General features: G+C 37.7%; 1 long non-coding RNA gene across 3 annotated transcripts; it reads left to right on the top strand.

Moving 5' to 3' along the window:
* The first annotated feature begins 249 nt into the window (after positions 1 to 249).
* Positions 250 to 14,139, top strand: LOC118470629 (uncharacterized). 3 transcript variants are annotated; one of them, XR_008599578.1, is made up of 5 exons: positions 251 to 433; positions 1,963 to 2,144; positions 2,306 to 2,449; positions 6,541 to 6,699; positions 7,640 to 8,431. It is a non-coding gene; the product is annotated as an uncharacterized LOC118470629 (long non-coding RNA). The 3 variants fall into 3 exon arrangements; XR_004847736.2 differs by lacking the exon at positions 7,640 to 8,431 and adding an exon at positions 12,535 to 14,139 and having other exon boundaries at positions 250 to 433; positions 1,963 to 2,449; XR_008599577.1 differs by having other exon boundaries at positions 1,963 to 2,449.
* Positions 14,140 to 14,640: the final 501 nt, after the last annotated feature.

Raw genomic sequence — 14,640 nt, 5'->3', positions numbered from 1 at the left:
AATAAAACCCACAGAGTTTAGTTTCAGCTCCAGCAGACCATGTTGAAAGTCATATGCCTCCATCGGCTAATGAGCATTAGCTACTTTCATGTTGGCTCATTCATCAACTCCTTGGCTACCAGCCGGCAGCTAACTGCAAATCATCATCTCACTGTAGCCAAGTGGAATACTGGCAACTAGCAATTTTGGCCACGAGGAAGCGCTGTGTCCTGTGCGGGTTGTAGAATCAACCGCGGGAAGCAGGACATGAAGCGATACAGAGGAAGCAGGAAGAAAAAGAGACCGACACATGGTGGACTTTTCCGACGCATGGTGGACTTTTCCCGGAGTACCGATGTGGTGATGCTTGACTGACAAAGACTGGGGGAAACGGTGTTTTATGTCCTGCCGCGATGTGTATATGTGAACTAGCTCAGCTAGCTCAAAGATTTCTGTGAGTATATGCAAACTGTATACTAACTCATTTTATTACCTGTTTCTGTTACTGATAACCAGTGGTTTGTTAACTGTGTGGTTGTGTGTATTTTGTTTTTGTTTTATTTCATTAGGGACAACCACTGCAGTTGTTTATGCACTTAGACTGATACCTTTATGCACTGAAATGTTATGCAGTGAAAGAGTTATGCACTAGGTGGTTTACGTACTAAAGGGCTATGCCCTAGAAGATTTATGCATTGAGTTCTGCACTAGATGGTTTATGTACTAAAAGGTTGTGCCTTAGAGAATTTGTGCACTTAAAATTGAGAGGTTTATGCACTGAAGTTATCGGATAAACAAATTTACTGAATTTATGAGAATTGACCAGAAATCACTCCAAATATATGTTAACGCTGCTCTCTTCTTCTGGAGCAGTCGAGGAATAAAAAAACCCCAAATTTAGTATGTGTCTGGTGTTATTTCCCATTTCACTAGCCCACATCACTTTTCAGTGGTCAGCCCCATACTGTCCATCGTCCAACAGCTACACATCTATTTTAAATGATTGACTTGTCCACACAGGCCATACGAGTATATTTTTAAGCTTTTTAAGTTTTCTCTAATTTCATGTGGCCAACAGCCAGGGTTTGAAAACTCCAAAGCCATGAATTTTTCCTTCTAAATAGGTCAATGAAGGTTTAAATACAAAGAGACTCCACTGTGAATGACCCAAGGATGACTTGTAATACTGACATACTTCACATATTTCACACTCGCTGTATATTGTGCTCAGGACACAAAGACTGTGTGCCCCTTGACATCACACAGGAAGTGAACCGAGACTCAAATTTAACTGGAGTAATGATCTGTGTTCAAATGAGAATCTGAGCTGGCCTCACGCGAAGCAATACAGTCTCTCCATGTCCTTGCTCTAGAGCAAAGTGTTGCAGCCCTACTGTCAACAAATATGTAAAAAGTAATGTGTACAGTTTGATCAGCTTGACCCAGAAACATTTAAAAAGCAATGCGTCATGGCCATTATTCTAAATATCAGAGATGCATCTTATAAGTATTTAATCTTGAGATAGCACTAAATGTTTGACAGCCTTTCATGATTGATTTCTGGAGAGTCTCGGTTTGTTCCCTTCCATATAAATACAAACCCGTTCCTGATTGGAAGTCCTGATGCACTTTAAACTGCAGAGTTGAACAAGGGGGTGTCAAGGAAGTGTCTAACAATATATATGTCTTCACAACAACCTTTGGCTCAGCCAGGACCTGTAGTGTCTGCATCTTACCCTGTTGTGTTAGGTAAAGTATGAGTTAGCGGGTGCACCTAAGTCTCTATCTTTCCCAAAGACAATGGAGTCTGCATTTGCTGTAAATATTGTCAATTTCCTAAAAGGTCATAATCACTTGGCTATTCACTATCCTATTTAATTTTATCCTATTTAGCACCCTACAGCCAGCAATGTTTGTCTTAAAGTATGTTCCTTTGTCTCTTTTTTCTCCACTGAGCGTTCACTTGTTTTCTTTCACCACCAGATGTGCTGCCTTTCTGATATGTTTGCTGCCATCATGTCAGTGAAACAGGATCACAGCTGAAGAAGAGGCTACAAGAGGTTTCCCGACTCATTTCACGCACACACATCAACCACAGCATTAAAACCACCTGCTTAACTTTGTGTAGATCCACCTGGTGCCATCAAAACAGCTCTGGAGTGTCGGTGCGTGAACATGGGACCTCTGTGGGCATCCTGTGGTGTCTGATGATGAGATAACAGGCTTGTTCTGGTGCATTCTGTGGATGCTCAATCAGATCTAAGTCGAAGGAGTTTGAAGGGAAGGCTCATGTCTTTGTCATGTTCTTCAATCTATTCATCTTTAGGAAGATGGTACAAGCAAGAGTACAGCTGCATGCCTGTCCAGCACATTCATCCTCCCCACCTCAATGTTCTTGCCTTGAGTACAATCTCCAGAGCTGAATTTGGATTGGACCAGGCCAAACTACCGCCTCCAATCACGGTGTCAGGTGGAGTTCAAAAGGCTTACTCATGCAGCGGTTGGCGGCAGTTTTTATTCGGAGAGATTGAGCGGCCTGGTGTATTTTGTGAACATTTGTGTTTGTGGTTGGGGTGCGTGTGGGGGTAATAGCAAGCCAGGGATCTCTGACTTGAGAAGAAACACTACTAGAGAATTCTTTGTTAGTTTTCAGATAGGGATGTTGCAGCTGTGTTTTTGGTTTAGAGTTTTCTTTGTTTTGGTTGTCTTTTGTTTCTTTCAGTGTTTGTAATATCAGCTTCTGAGCAAAGTTTGCTTTCTGTTTTGTTTATCTTGTTTTGCTTCCATAGCACTCATTTGCTTTGAACCCCCTCACTTTCTGTTGTTATGCCCATACCCCCTTTCACAACAACAAAAAAAAAACACTTAGAGAGCGCAGTACTCCGCCAAGGCAGCTCAGCTGTCTCATTTCCTACAGCTGAAATCTGGAATAAAAAATCATGGTAAAAATCATGGCACCATAGAATGTGATCATTTAATATAGATGTACCCACAAACAAAATGACGTTGTGTTGAGCACAGGCTTGTGTTATGCATGTGTACATTATGTACGGATACCGAATTGCGTGACCTAAATATGCAGAGGGCGGTGGGAATTGATGGGACTTGGAAACACCCCCACAATTTAATCAGTTGTTCCTTGTATGATTTCCAACAGATAAGTCCCGATAAGTCTGCAACGGTGGATTTGTAGTAGGATCACAATCATGTGATCGTCAGCAGGCAGCTAATGTGATGTTCTCTTGTTGTCATAGTTACAGTGATGCTGTGCCGCTATCTCGCAATGATACAGAAATCTTTAACAAATCTGTGGATCCAGACTACAAGCCACGTCACTGCCAAAATTGAATCAGTTGGTCCTTGTGTCATTTCTGACCTTCCCTGAAAATTTTATCCAAATCCATTAATTTTTGAGTAATGCAAACAGACAGACACCTATCATACACTCTGGAACTCAGTGTTTGTGTTACTTTCTTTTTGTTACTCTGTGGTTACTCTAAACAGCTGGGATATAAACCTCACATGTTTTTAGCTTTAATGCTGTGGCTGACTGATGTATATTCGTCTGTCATAATCTGGTCTTTTGTCTAAAACTGTGAAATATGCATTTTCTTCATTATAGAAGTCACACTGTTTGACTCACTAAGATTGTTGTATTTGCACCTTAAAATGTCAAACTTCAAGATCCAAAGTGTACCTTTGACAAAACATACATTTTGATATTGCTTCTCACCACAAAGTGCCAGATTATACCAAGTTATCATCCCTCAACAACAAAACATACTTCCACAGCAGTCTACCAGAGTGTTTAGGTATGCCACTTTTAGGATGTCTAACTGCACGTTTGGACAGGAGTGTCCTCTTGAAGGGGTCTAGACATTAGTGATGATGGTGGTGAAGTTAATGACTTAGTCAGACATTTATGTTGACAAAATAAAACATAATCACACTGCTTTACCATGTGATATACTGGGATTAATTATTTATCAAACCACAAGATGCTACTGGTCTGAACAATCCAGAGCCTCAATCCAAATTTTAATTTCAGCTTTAACATCACAGCTGTCATGCTGAGTGTGTGACTTCATGAGGGCTGGAAAAGTTACAAAAAGGAGGAATGAGACACACAATTATAAATCAATGCATCACTGATAAAAAGTGAAGCTGGACATGTTTCACACAGTTCGGCTGGTAGCTCAAACGATCACTATCTGTTTGTGGCATTAAGCTGTTCTTGAAATTACCAAAGTCAGGAAATTCATGAAGATCTAAATTTTGTGGGGATGTTTGACTGAAAATACACTGCTCTTTTTGTGTACTGCAAATAATATTGAGAAAGAGCATGTGGAGAGAACCTGATCGGAGAAGCTATCTTGTTCTATTGTTGCACTAATGTGCATTGTTTTTTGGGTAATAGTGCATGTTGTCTGAAAGTATATATCCTGATCATGTGTCTTTTGAGTTTTCAGAGCTTTTGTCCTGTTTTTTCGTGGTTGTTGACAGAAATGTGGTCAGCTTCCTAAAGCAGTATGTTGCAATGAAGAGTGGCTTATTTATCTTAATTTACCCTTAATTTTTCTTTGCTTTGTTTGGCCTTACTGTTCCACGTCCTCTTGTTATTTTTCCCTCTGGGTGTCCTGCTTTTGCTCTGTCAAAGTACTTTGTAAACCATTGCTTTTAAAAGTAAAACACAAAATAAAGTTATTATCTATTATTATTTCATCACTTGACCATTCAGAGTCTCCTTGGAAACCTGAAAATGGCTTCTGAAATCCCACTACCATTCCATTTGGGCTGCTGGACATTTGCACTTAACAGTTTGTATTAGAAGAGGAAAATGTCGGATGATACATAAGTCATTATGATTCATCTAGTAGGGAACATGAATATACAATGGGGAATATTTCTTTTAAACCAAAAAGTATGAACTAAATGGTGGTACTACATGTAAAGTCTTTTGGGTACATCCTTTGAGCACCAGGAACTTTATCCAATGGTTGCTGATAGCGATGAAGTAAACGTAATAATACAACAATTTAAGACACTGTATGGCAAGTAGAGTATGAAATATTCTACTTGTGTTAAGTGTGTATGTACTGGAAGTAAAATATTCCTGTTGTATTGGAAGTAAAATGTAAAGTATTAAAGTAAAAGTAGTGGTTTGGTCCATCTGACTAATGAATTAACATGGCATCATTAGTTTCAGTTTTATTAAGCAGGGACAGCGCATACATTGGAGGGTTTTTCAGATTAATGCAAAAGTAAAGACGAGAAAACAGAGTTCTGATACAGAAATTTGTTTTCAGTTTTTGAACTTTTTGCTTGATTTTTGCTGAGATATGGGATCATTTCAACATTTATTAAAATCAAACAACTCAGAAGCAACAGAAATGTGACCCCGACTATACACTGCTTCGGACTTCAGAAGTCAATAAAGGTTAGAAACCACTGGATTAATCTTTAACAATGTGTTGTATTCGGAAAGCTTGCTGTTTTATTCATTGTGCAAAATCTTTATCCTAAAACAAATGGAAGCTGTTGTTGAAAGTGCAATATTTCCTTCCAAAATGCAGTGGAGTGGACATACACTACCGTTAAAAAGTTTGGGGTGACCCAGGCAATTTCATGTTTTCTATGAAAACTAACACTTTTGTTCATGTGCTGACATAATTCTCAAGGGTTTTCCAATCATCAATTAGCTTTTTAGTGTGATTAGCTAACACAATGTAGCATTAGAACACAGGAGTGATGGTTGCTGGAAATGTTCCTCTGTACCCCTATGGAGATATTCCATTAAAAATCAGCCTTTTCCAGCTAAAATAGTCATTTACCACATTAACAATGTGTAGACCGTATTTCTGAATAATTTCATGTTATCTAATTGAAAAAAAAAAACACCTTTCTTTCAAAAATAAGGACATTTCTAAGTGACCCAAAGTTTTTACATTTTAGTGTATAAAGTCAAGTACAAGTACCTGAAAAATGTACTTAAGTTAATTGTCACTTTCCAAAATGACTGCTGAGATGTTACTGAATTCTGAATCAAAATAGTAACCACACAGACATTACCATCCATGATGGTGGTTAAAATGGTTAGAAGCACTGTTCCCTCTAAGCTAAGCGCGTGCGCAACTGCGCACTGCTGACACGGTCTCCGTGCACAGAAAATCTGTGCTGCGCACCAAAAAAGATCCAACCTAAATTGTAAATAAAATAAACACATAATTCATTCTGTGCTATTTTTCAGTGTGAGTCAGTGAGTGACCGGTGACTGGCTGCTGCAGCCAATGATGCGATTCACATACGTATTTACCATAGACTGTATATAATGGTATTTACGCAGCTAATCAACGTCATTGAGCGGCGTCCATATGTGCAGCCACTGCTCTCAAATAATTGAAATGTTACTAAACAAGGTTATACTTATCAAATTAAATAGCTCTGGTCTCCAGCATATTGGCGAATTTGGTTCTTTGTACTTAATTTATTAGCATGATTTCTTTTTAATATATTGTGTACAGACTTAATTACTTGTCTGTCTACTTTTCTTACTCCATGTAGGTTTCCCAGAGACTATGGGTTGAGGAGGAATTGGAAGTTTGTCGGCTTAGACCTGGTGTCATTCCATCAGTGTTAAACTTCCCAGCTCATCTTGGAAGAGTACGTGCCAGAAAGACCACGACCAAGCAGCCTTGAGATCTTAGGCAGCGTCTCCCTGAGGTGGGTGTCGACGGTGTTCACGGTCAGGTCTGTGGTAATCCTGTCAAAAAACAAAACAGAAAACAATCTAGATTATAAATGAACATGTAACCAAAGCACTCTGTGTATAACACCATAGTATAGGATGTAGTTCAGAAAATGTCAAAGTATAGTATGCTTTACTCAAGATTAACATAGTATGGCCTGTAGTTCATAGTACAGCATGTTGGCAAGAAAAAAAAACAAAACATAGATTATTATGTGGTTCAAAAAGTGCAAAATGACAGGATGTTGCCTAAAATTGTCATGTATGATATGTGGTTCAAAAAATGTCATAGTGCAATATATTGTCAAAATAGTATGTAATTCAAGAAAACATCAGAGTATAATATGTCATCTAAAAAATGCCATAGAATAATAATTTCATTGCACAAGTAAAAGTATAGTAACTTTTAAAACTGTTCTAATTGTTATATGTTGCTAAAAAAAAAAAAAAAAAACAAAAACAAAAAAAAGTCACAGTAATATGTCAATTAAAAAAGTCTATAGTATAGCGTGTCGCCCAACAAACATCATAGTATAGCATGTCGCTCTAAAAACGTCACAGTATAGCCTTTAGTCCACAGCTGTCAGTAGGTGAGGAGCAACACAAAAACAGTCCAAACGCTGGTTTCCAGAGGGTTAGATGAGTATTTATTTGAAAGAGTAAGTTTACAACAACACAACATGTGAGGGGGTTAAAAGCAAATGGGTGTTAGTAAAATAAAAATAAATAAACAGAACTAAAAGTGAACTTCATGTTGACATTGATGGGCATTCCAACCAGGAACAAAGTAAAAGATAATCAATACGAAAAAAAACTCTTCCTGTTCACCTCTTAAAACCCAAAAACACACCGCAGTAGCACCCTAAACTAAAACTACCAATGGGTTCCCTGTTTTCCTTTCTGAACAATTCAAAGGTCCCTCTCTATCTCCCCACACATCCACCAACCACTGGAACACATCTCCAAAGTTCTGCTGGGCCAGCTCAGCTTCCCCTCAGAAGAAGTGCTGCCACCTGCCAGATGAAGGAGCCTTTTGAGAGGCAGCTGGCATCGTGATTGGACTGTACTTTGGTCTGTTCCAATCCAGCTTCAGCTCCAGAGACGGCAGGCGGGACGAGTCAACGGAGGCCGGGTGGACGAAGGCATGCAGCTGAGTACAATCCAGAAAACAACAGAGGAGGAGTGCAGCAGCCAGGGCCAGAACAAACAGAGTAGCATCGTATGTCTCTTAGAAAACATCATAGTATAGCCTTTGGTATGAAAAAACGCCATCATATACATCGTATATTGTACAAATAACAAGTCAAAGGAAAGAGACATACATTGTAGAATTGTAGTAATTGTGGGCTGACTGATTTACTGATTATCAGTATTTTATTTTTTACTGATTTACGGTAATAAATACATTTAAAAATGGTGCTACTTTGGCTCTGAACCTTTATCTACCTGTGGTCGCTCTGTCTTCTGGAGTGATTTGATTGGTTATACGTCACGAATAAAACTCCTTTAACTTAACATCTGTAAACAAAACAAAAACGTATCAACAAAGTTTTCTGTTAGAGTTTGTGTTCTTCTAAGTTTAACTCCAAGATTTTAAATACTTTCATTTACTGCAAATGAATATCTACTCCAAATGTCTCACTAATAATCATTATCAGCCTTAAAAACCCACAAAACACCCCTCTATACTCGACCACACTTAGTACAGTCCGGTTCCCCCTTCTATAAATCTGCTTGGAATCTTCCACTTCCTGTTTGTCAAAGTGGCCTTCTACCTGGACAGGTTTTGTTGGAGCTCATGCAGCAAACATTTTGGGTAACTGCACTTTAATATGGATGGATGACACTGAATTAGAGTCTGTTTTAATGAGACTGAGTTAAGATGTGTAGCTCTGTCATTAAATAGGAAATTATTTCTCAGAATTCACAGAGAAAAGTCTGAAATGTTTGCTAGGTTAGCGTCCCACATGTTCTTTGGCTCAGCTAAAGCTAACTCTCTCCAACTTCTGGATCTCTTGAGTTGCTTGTTGTTAAAATATCTTGCTAGAGGTGCTGAAGCTCAGAAAGTCTGAGATGTTTGTTCAGAATAAGCTCATTCTCAAGTCTTATCTGAACTGTCCTCTTTTGTTTGAACTTTCCCTAAACTTAGGAGTTAATGACAGAGCAGCACATCCAGACTCAGTCTCATTTATGTAGAGATTAAACTTCAGTGTCATTCATTGATGTTAAAGTGCAGTTTTTCAAATGTTTGTTGCACATGCTCCCGACCAAACCAGTCCAGGTGGAAGACGATGTGAAGAGAAAGCTCCAGAGGATGAATATCACACATTTACGTTGGAAATAAATGTCCTTTAATTAGACATTGTCATGCAAAAGTTGGATTTCCCTTTAATGATGTTCAAATCTTTGTTGAGTGTTTTGTTGATGTTGGTTTCTAAATGTTTTTTGACACTCGGCCCCAAAGATTAAAACCTTCTACGGCTCACAAGCTGCAACAATTCACACATTATCAACTATCTTTCTGACTAAACTAAGATAAAAAGTGAAAAACTGCCTGATTCCTGCATCATGAATGTAAATCTTTTTGGTTTTTATGACAGTAAACTGAATATATTTGGGCTTGACATTTTATAAACCAAAGCAAGAAATGAATTACTGGAGAAAACAATCAACAGATTAATGGACAAAGAAAATGTGTTTTCCAACATATATGGCTGAATTACTCCAACATTACAAGATACATACAATTTTAATTCAATTTTATTTATATAACGCCAATTACAGGTCAAATTGTCTCAAGATGCTTTATTTTTATATTTTTTTGTCATATTTAAAATATGACAAAGTAAGAAATTTAAACCTCTTGACTAATCCAATTTATTATTTAGTTTTTAAGAGACTAATTGACAATTAAAACTTTCTCCACTAAAACTAATAAACATGAGGTCAAATAGAAGGAACAGTTTTAAATACTGCAGTCCCACGATGACAAGAATAAAGTTTGTCAACAAAAACTAAATCTGCTGGTGGATTCCATTAAAGTCCTAATAAATGATAATAAAGTGTGATACTAAAGGTTTGTGGTGCTAAAAATGTCCAAGTAAAGATATCAAGTTGAACATCTGGATGGAGGTTGATAAAAGTTGACCTTCCTTCATTTCTCTGGAGCGACTCCATGGATTTTATGGATGGTGGTTAAAGACCTGCTCTTCTAGTCGTCTTCCTTCTAGTCGCTGTAAAAAGTCAGTCCATCCTGGCCGACTTCAACACCTCTTCATGACAACTTGTTCTGCCTCCGACCTGGTGGAAACTCCAGAAACTCGGGAAAACCTGTCGAGACTCGAAGAACTCGTGGAGACTCGAAGAACTCGTCGGGCGGGGGAAGGTGTGGTGGGCGGTGGGGGAGGTGGGGGAGTAGAGGGGGGAGGCCGCCACCCACCTCCCCGCCTACTCTCCGCCCTGACTCCACCCAGACTCCGCCTTGGCTCCACCCATGTGGTCACTTCAGGAACTACGATGTCAAAGGGACGACGAATTTATTTCTTTTTATCTGATCTGTAGCTCAGTGAGTTAAGGATTTGCCTATGGAGCTGCAGGTCGCTGGTTCAAGACCAGACACTTCTTAAGTTTTCTCAAAATCCTGACAAAGACAAAGAAAGAAAAGTGCCAGTGGTGGGTCTTGAACCTGCGACCCTCCGCTCTGTAGTCTCTCTTCTTATCCCCCTGAGCTACTCGCTCAGATACTAATTCTTCTTTTTTTTGCGCATTTATCATCTATTTTTTGTCGTTTTCGAGTTTTTTTTTAACTCGAGTCTCGACTCGACCGTTTTTCTCAGGAGGTTGGACTTCAGCCTTTGTGCTGGAGGGTGGAACCCTCAGTTCCAAGACTTTCCAAAGCCTCCACACCTCCCGAGTCCTCAGGACCTGAGCTTTCACACAGTCTGAGGGCTGAAATTTTCTAAGTCCCACAGTAGTTCTCTGTTAGATTGAACCTTCAGACAGTCCAAGGACTGATATCTTCTAAGTTCCTGAGTAGTTCTCTGTTAGTTTGAACCTTCAGACAGTCTGAGGACTGAAATTTTCTAAGTCCCACAGTAGTTCTCTGTTAGTTTGAACCTTCAGACAGTCCAAGGACTGAAATCTTCTAAGTTCCTGAGTAGTTCTCTGTTAGTTTGAACCTTCAGACAGTCTGAGGACTGAAATCTTAAAAGTTTCTCAGTACTTCTCTGTTAGTTTGAACCTTCAGACAGTCTGAGGACTGAAGTTTTAAAAGTTTCTCAGTACTTCTCTGTTAGTTTGAACTTTCTGGTTAACAGAAGCCTTAAAACTTGTGACCATGAGTCTTGATTTCACATTTAGACCATCTATCTGAGTTCTTCTCAGACCTTCACCTGTGTGTTTTTTAGAAATCCTGAACAAACTTTGATTCTCTTCACTGAACAGTAAAGTTTGTGCAGATCAGAAGGTAACATTAGTTTGATCGATGCCTTCAACTACTAGTAGACTTTATCTGGAAATCAGTTTTCTGAAATGAGTTCTTAGTAAATCTGTCCACAATCAAACCAAGAACATTGAAAGAGGAAATGTTTGAAGAAACAACTTGTTTTCATTTCAGACTAGAAAACACTTTAAGGCTTTTATCTGTTTTTGCTCTTTTTGATTGTTTTATTGTCTCTTCTGTTTAATTTGATCTTCTAAAGTCTAACTGGTGCCCTTTCAAAGGTTTTAGCTTTAGTTTGATTCTTCTTAAATGTTTAGTTTTGCTCTTTTCTCACCTTTTATTCTGTTCTAATGTCTGATCTGATTTCGAAATGTTTTGTCTTTTTAATGTTTGTTGTTTTTTCAAATGTTTTATCAGCTTGTTTGAAAAATTTCCTTTTCTTTCCCAATGTTTAATTTTTTGATTAAATCTTTAAGGTTTTTCTTTTTAAATGTTTTACCACCTTTTAATGTTTAATTTTCTTTTTTAATGCTTCATTGTATTTTCTGTTTAATTCCTATTTAAAGTTTTATTGTCTTTAAGATTTAATTTTCTAATTAAACATTTAATTTTTTAATTAAATGTTTTGACTTTTAAAGGTTTAATAATCTAATTAAATGTTTTGTATTTTTCTAAATGTGTAATATTCTTGTTTAATTGTATTTTTTAAATGTTTAATTATCTAAAATATTTCATCTTTAATGTTTAATATTTTGTTTAAAAATTTTTGTTTAATTTCATAATTACATGCTTTGTATCTTCTGTTTAATTATCTAATTAAATATTTTGTCTAATATAATTTAATTGTATTTAATGTTTAATTTTCTTTTTAAAAGTTTTATTATATTAAATGTTTTTTTCCTTTGATTTAATTGCTTTTTTACTGTAGTTTATTTCTTTAATCTTTTTTTCTGTCAAGATTTTAACCCCAACCTTAAAAATGAAACAAACCCTTAAATCACAATGAAAATACTTCTGTTGTCACAATCATGAGTTAGTCAATTATTCAGTTTATCAATTCAACTTTATTTGTTTAGCACCTTTCACACAGATTACAAAACTAAACAAGCAAAGAGAAAAAACTATGCTAAAACTATGATTAAAACTCAAAAACAAACAAAAAAAAAAAAAGATTTAACATGGTAATAAAATATGTTGTGTCCAGGGGATGGAGGGAGTTTATTGAAGTCTTCTTGGGCTCACATGGGAAATCATTTAAAATATAAACTTGATATTCAGTCTAAGGAAACTGGAAACTGCAGAGCGACAGAAGAACCAACAATATCTCCTGTTTTCTCCTTTAATGAGTCGACTCTTCTTGTGCTTTCAGACCAAAGAACTACAGACTCTTCACAACCTGCTCAAACTCTTGGTACAGGACCTCACCACACGGGTCAAGAAGGTTTCCTTCTCATTTCTACTCTGAAGCTCACCTTCTCCTGCTCAAACTGCTGACAAATGTTTCTGCTGCTCTAAAGTCTGGTCTCCAGAACTTCCTAAAAACTCTCAAAGTCTCTTCTGCTGCAGGTTGCTTTGTAGAACTGTTCCAGAAAACCTCACTAAACCACATGGAGGGGCCTCAAGATAGTCGTCCAAATGAAACCATACAAAAACCAAACTAGCACAACCCAAACACTAAAGTCTCCTGCAGCCTACCAGAGAACCTCTGAGAACAGAGAATCAGGACAGGAACTCTTACCTTCTGGACAACCAACGTTGGTTCTCAAACAAGAATACAGAATGTGTCTGACCAAAAACCTCTAAAGACTCACTACAGCCAAGATAAAGACACAACTCAGCTGCACCAAATCCACTAATCACTGCACACATTAGCACCATGTGCTAACTGTGGCTAAAGAACCACATTTACCAAGACAACTATCCAGTACAAAGCCCTAAAACACACCAAGAAACACATTAAAGACGATTTTACTGCTGGAAGCTGCAAGCCAACGCCTAAAGAACAACTAAAGCAACGGAGCCAAACCCGGTTCAGTGGTGAAGAGAAGCAGAGGAAATGTTTGTCTGCAGCTAAATAAAGCAGGAAGACACTGAGCTGCTCAGGTGTTCCTGATAACACCAAGCTGCTCAGGTGTTCCTGATAACACCAAGCAGCCACCTGGACAGCCAATAGGAACACAGCTTACTGGAAGTCCAGAGGGCTGGGTTAGTGAAGGAAATTTAGTTTAAAGTTGAAGCAGAAAGTTAACAAAGAAAGTTGAAAACCACCTTCTGATACCTGAAATCTCTGAGTTTTCACACAAAGAACACCTGAACATGTCAAACTGGTTCCATAGTAGAACCATCATTGTAAAAACGTCATAGTATGGTGTGTTGCTCAAAAAACATTAGGACCCGGCTGTCAGGGGACAAACATGTAAGAAACATGAGAACAGAGAGAACCCAACCAGTAGGTCACAGTTTATCATCCCCCAGTCATCTCCTGAAGTCCATATGGTGAGAGACATCAGTATCTGGTTGTTAATTTACCAGAGGATGCTTATAATCATGCTGATGTGGTCTGTACTCTACAGTATTTTAGTGACTCAATAAATGCCTAAGTTGTTTTTTTTAAATGCTTTTTAGTTTTTAATAAACATTTAACAGCCTATATGTAATCAATAAATGGCCTTTGCCTATCTTAAGAAAAATTCACTCAGAACTCTGATATGTTAACAGTACTAAATAAATCAATAAATACATGCATACACACAAAAATAAGTTAATACATTAACTGTGTTAAGATAAGATTTAGATTTTTAAAAAAGTTGTTTATGTTTTTGCAGAATCCAGTATTGCTCACTGGTTGGTCATTACATTTTATTAGTTTGATTTCACTGTTTAAAATGATGCCACCTCTTTTCAGACAGAACCTGTGATAATAAAACAATACAAAATTTTTAGTTCCGTGTTAATAAAGCACTTAAAGCTTTAAGTATGGCTAAATGCTTTTTTCAAAATTAAATATATCACTCCTTAGGTGGTAGTGGCCCCAAGTTCAGTAAAGTTGGAAAGATATTCACAGATTCGGACTTCCAGCATCAATAACTCATTAGATATAGGTTGTCAAAACATAAACGGTGCCTCTTTCCCATTGTTGCAAGGCAGACAATGTGCTACAAGCCCAGTTTTATCAAAAGTAGCTGTCTTTCAAGCTACAGGAATAACATTGGTGTCTATGGAGTGAACAGGGTCCGTCTGCAATTTGCAAAACCGCTGCAACAGTAAAGAGAGACAAATATTCAATAACTTCACTCTTATACATTGTAGTGTCACTAAAATCACTGCAGCCTTCAACTGGCTCCTGTTGACAAAGTGTTTTAACAGAAATGTAAATGCTGTAATTTGATTCTTTTAATGAACCATGTAACTTGAATGGATGTGATGCTGGTGTGACCACAGTGCACACGTCTGATGTTGCTCACAGTGGTCCAAG

The sequence above is a fragment of the Amphiprion ocellaris genome, chromosome 18 (assembly GCF_022539595.1).
Source record: "Amphiprion ocellaris isolate individual 3 ecotype Okinawa chromosome 18, ASM2253959v1, whole genome shotgun sequence".
Classification (NCBI taxonomy): Eukaryota; Metazoa; Chordata; class Actinopteri; family Pomacentridae; genus Amphiprion; species Amphiprion ocellaris.
This window is presented reverse-complemented; position numbering and strand designations above follow the sequence as displayed.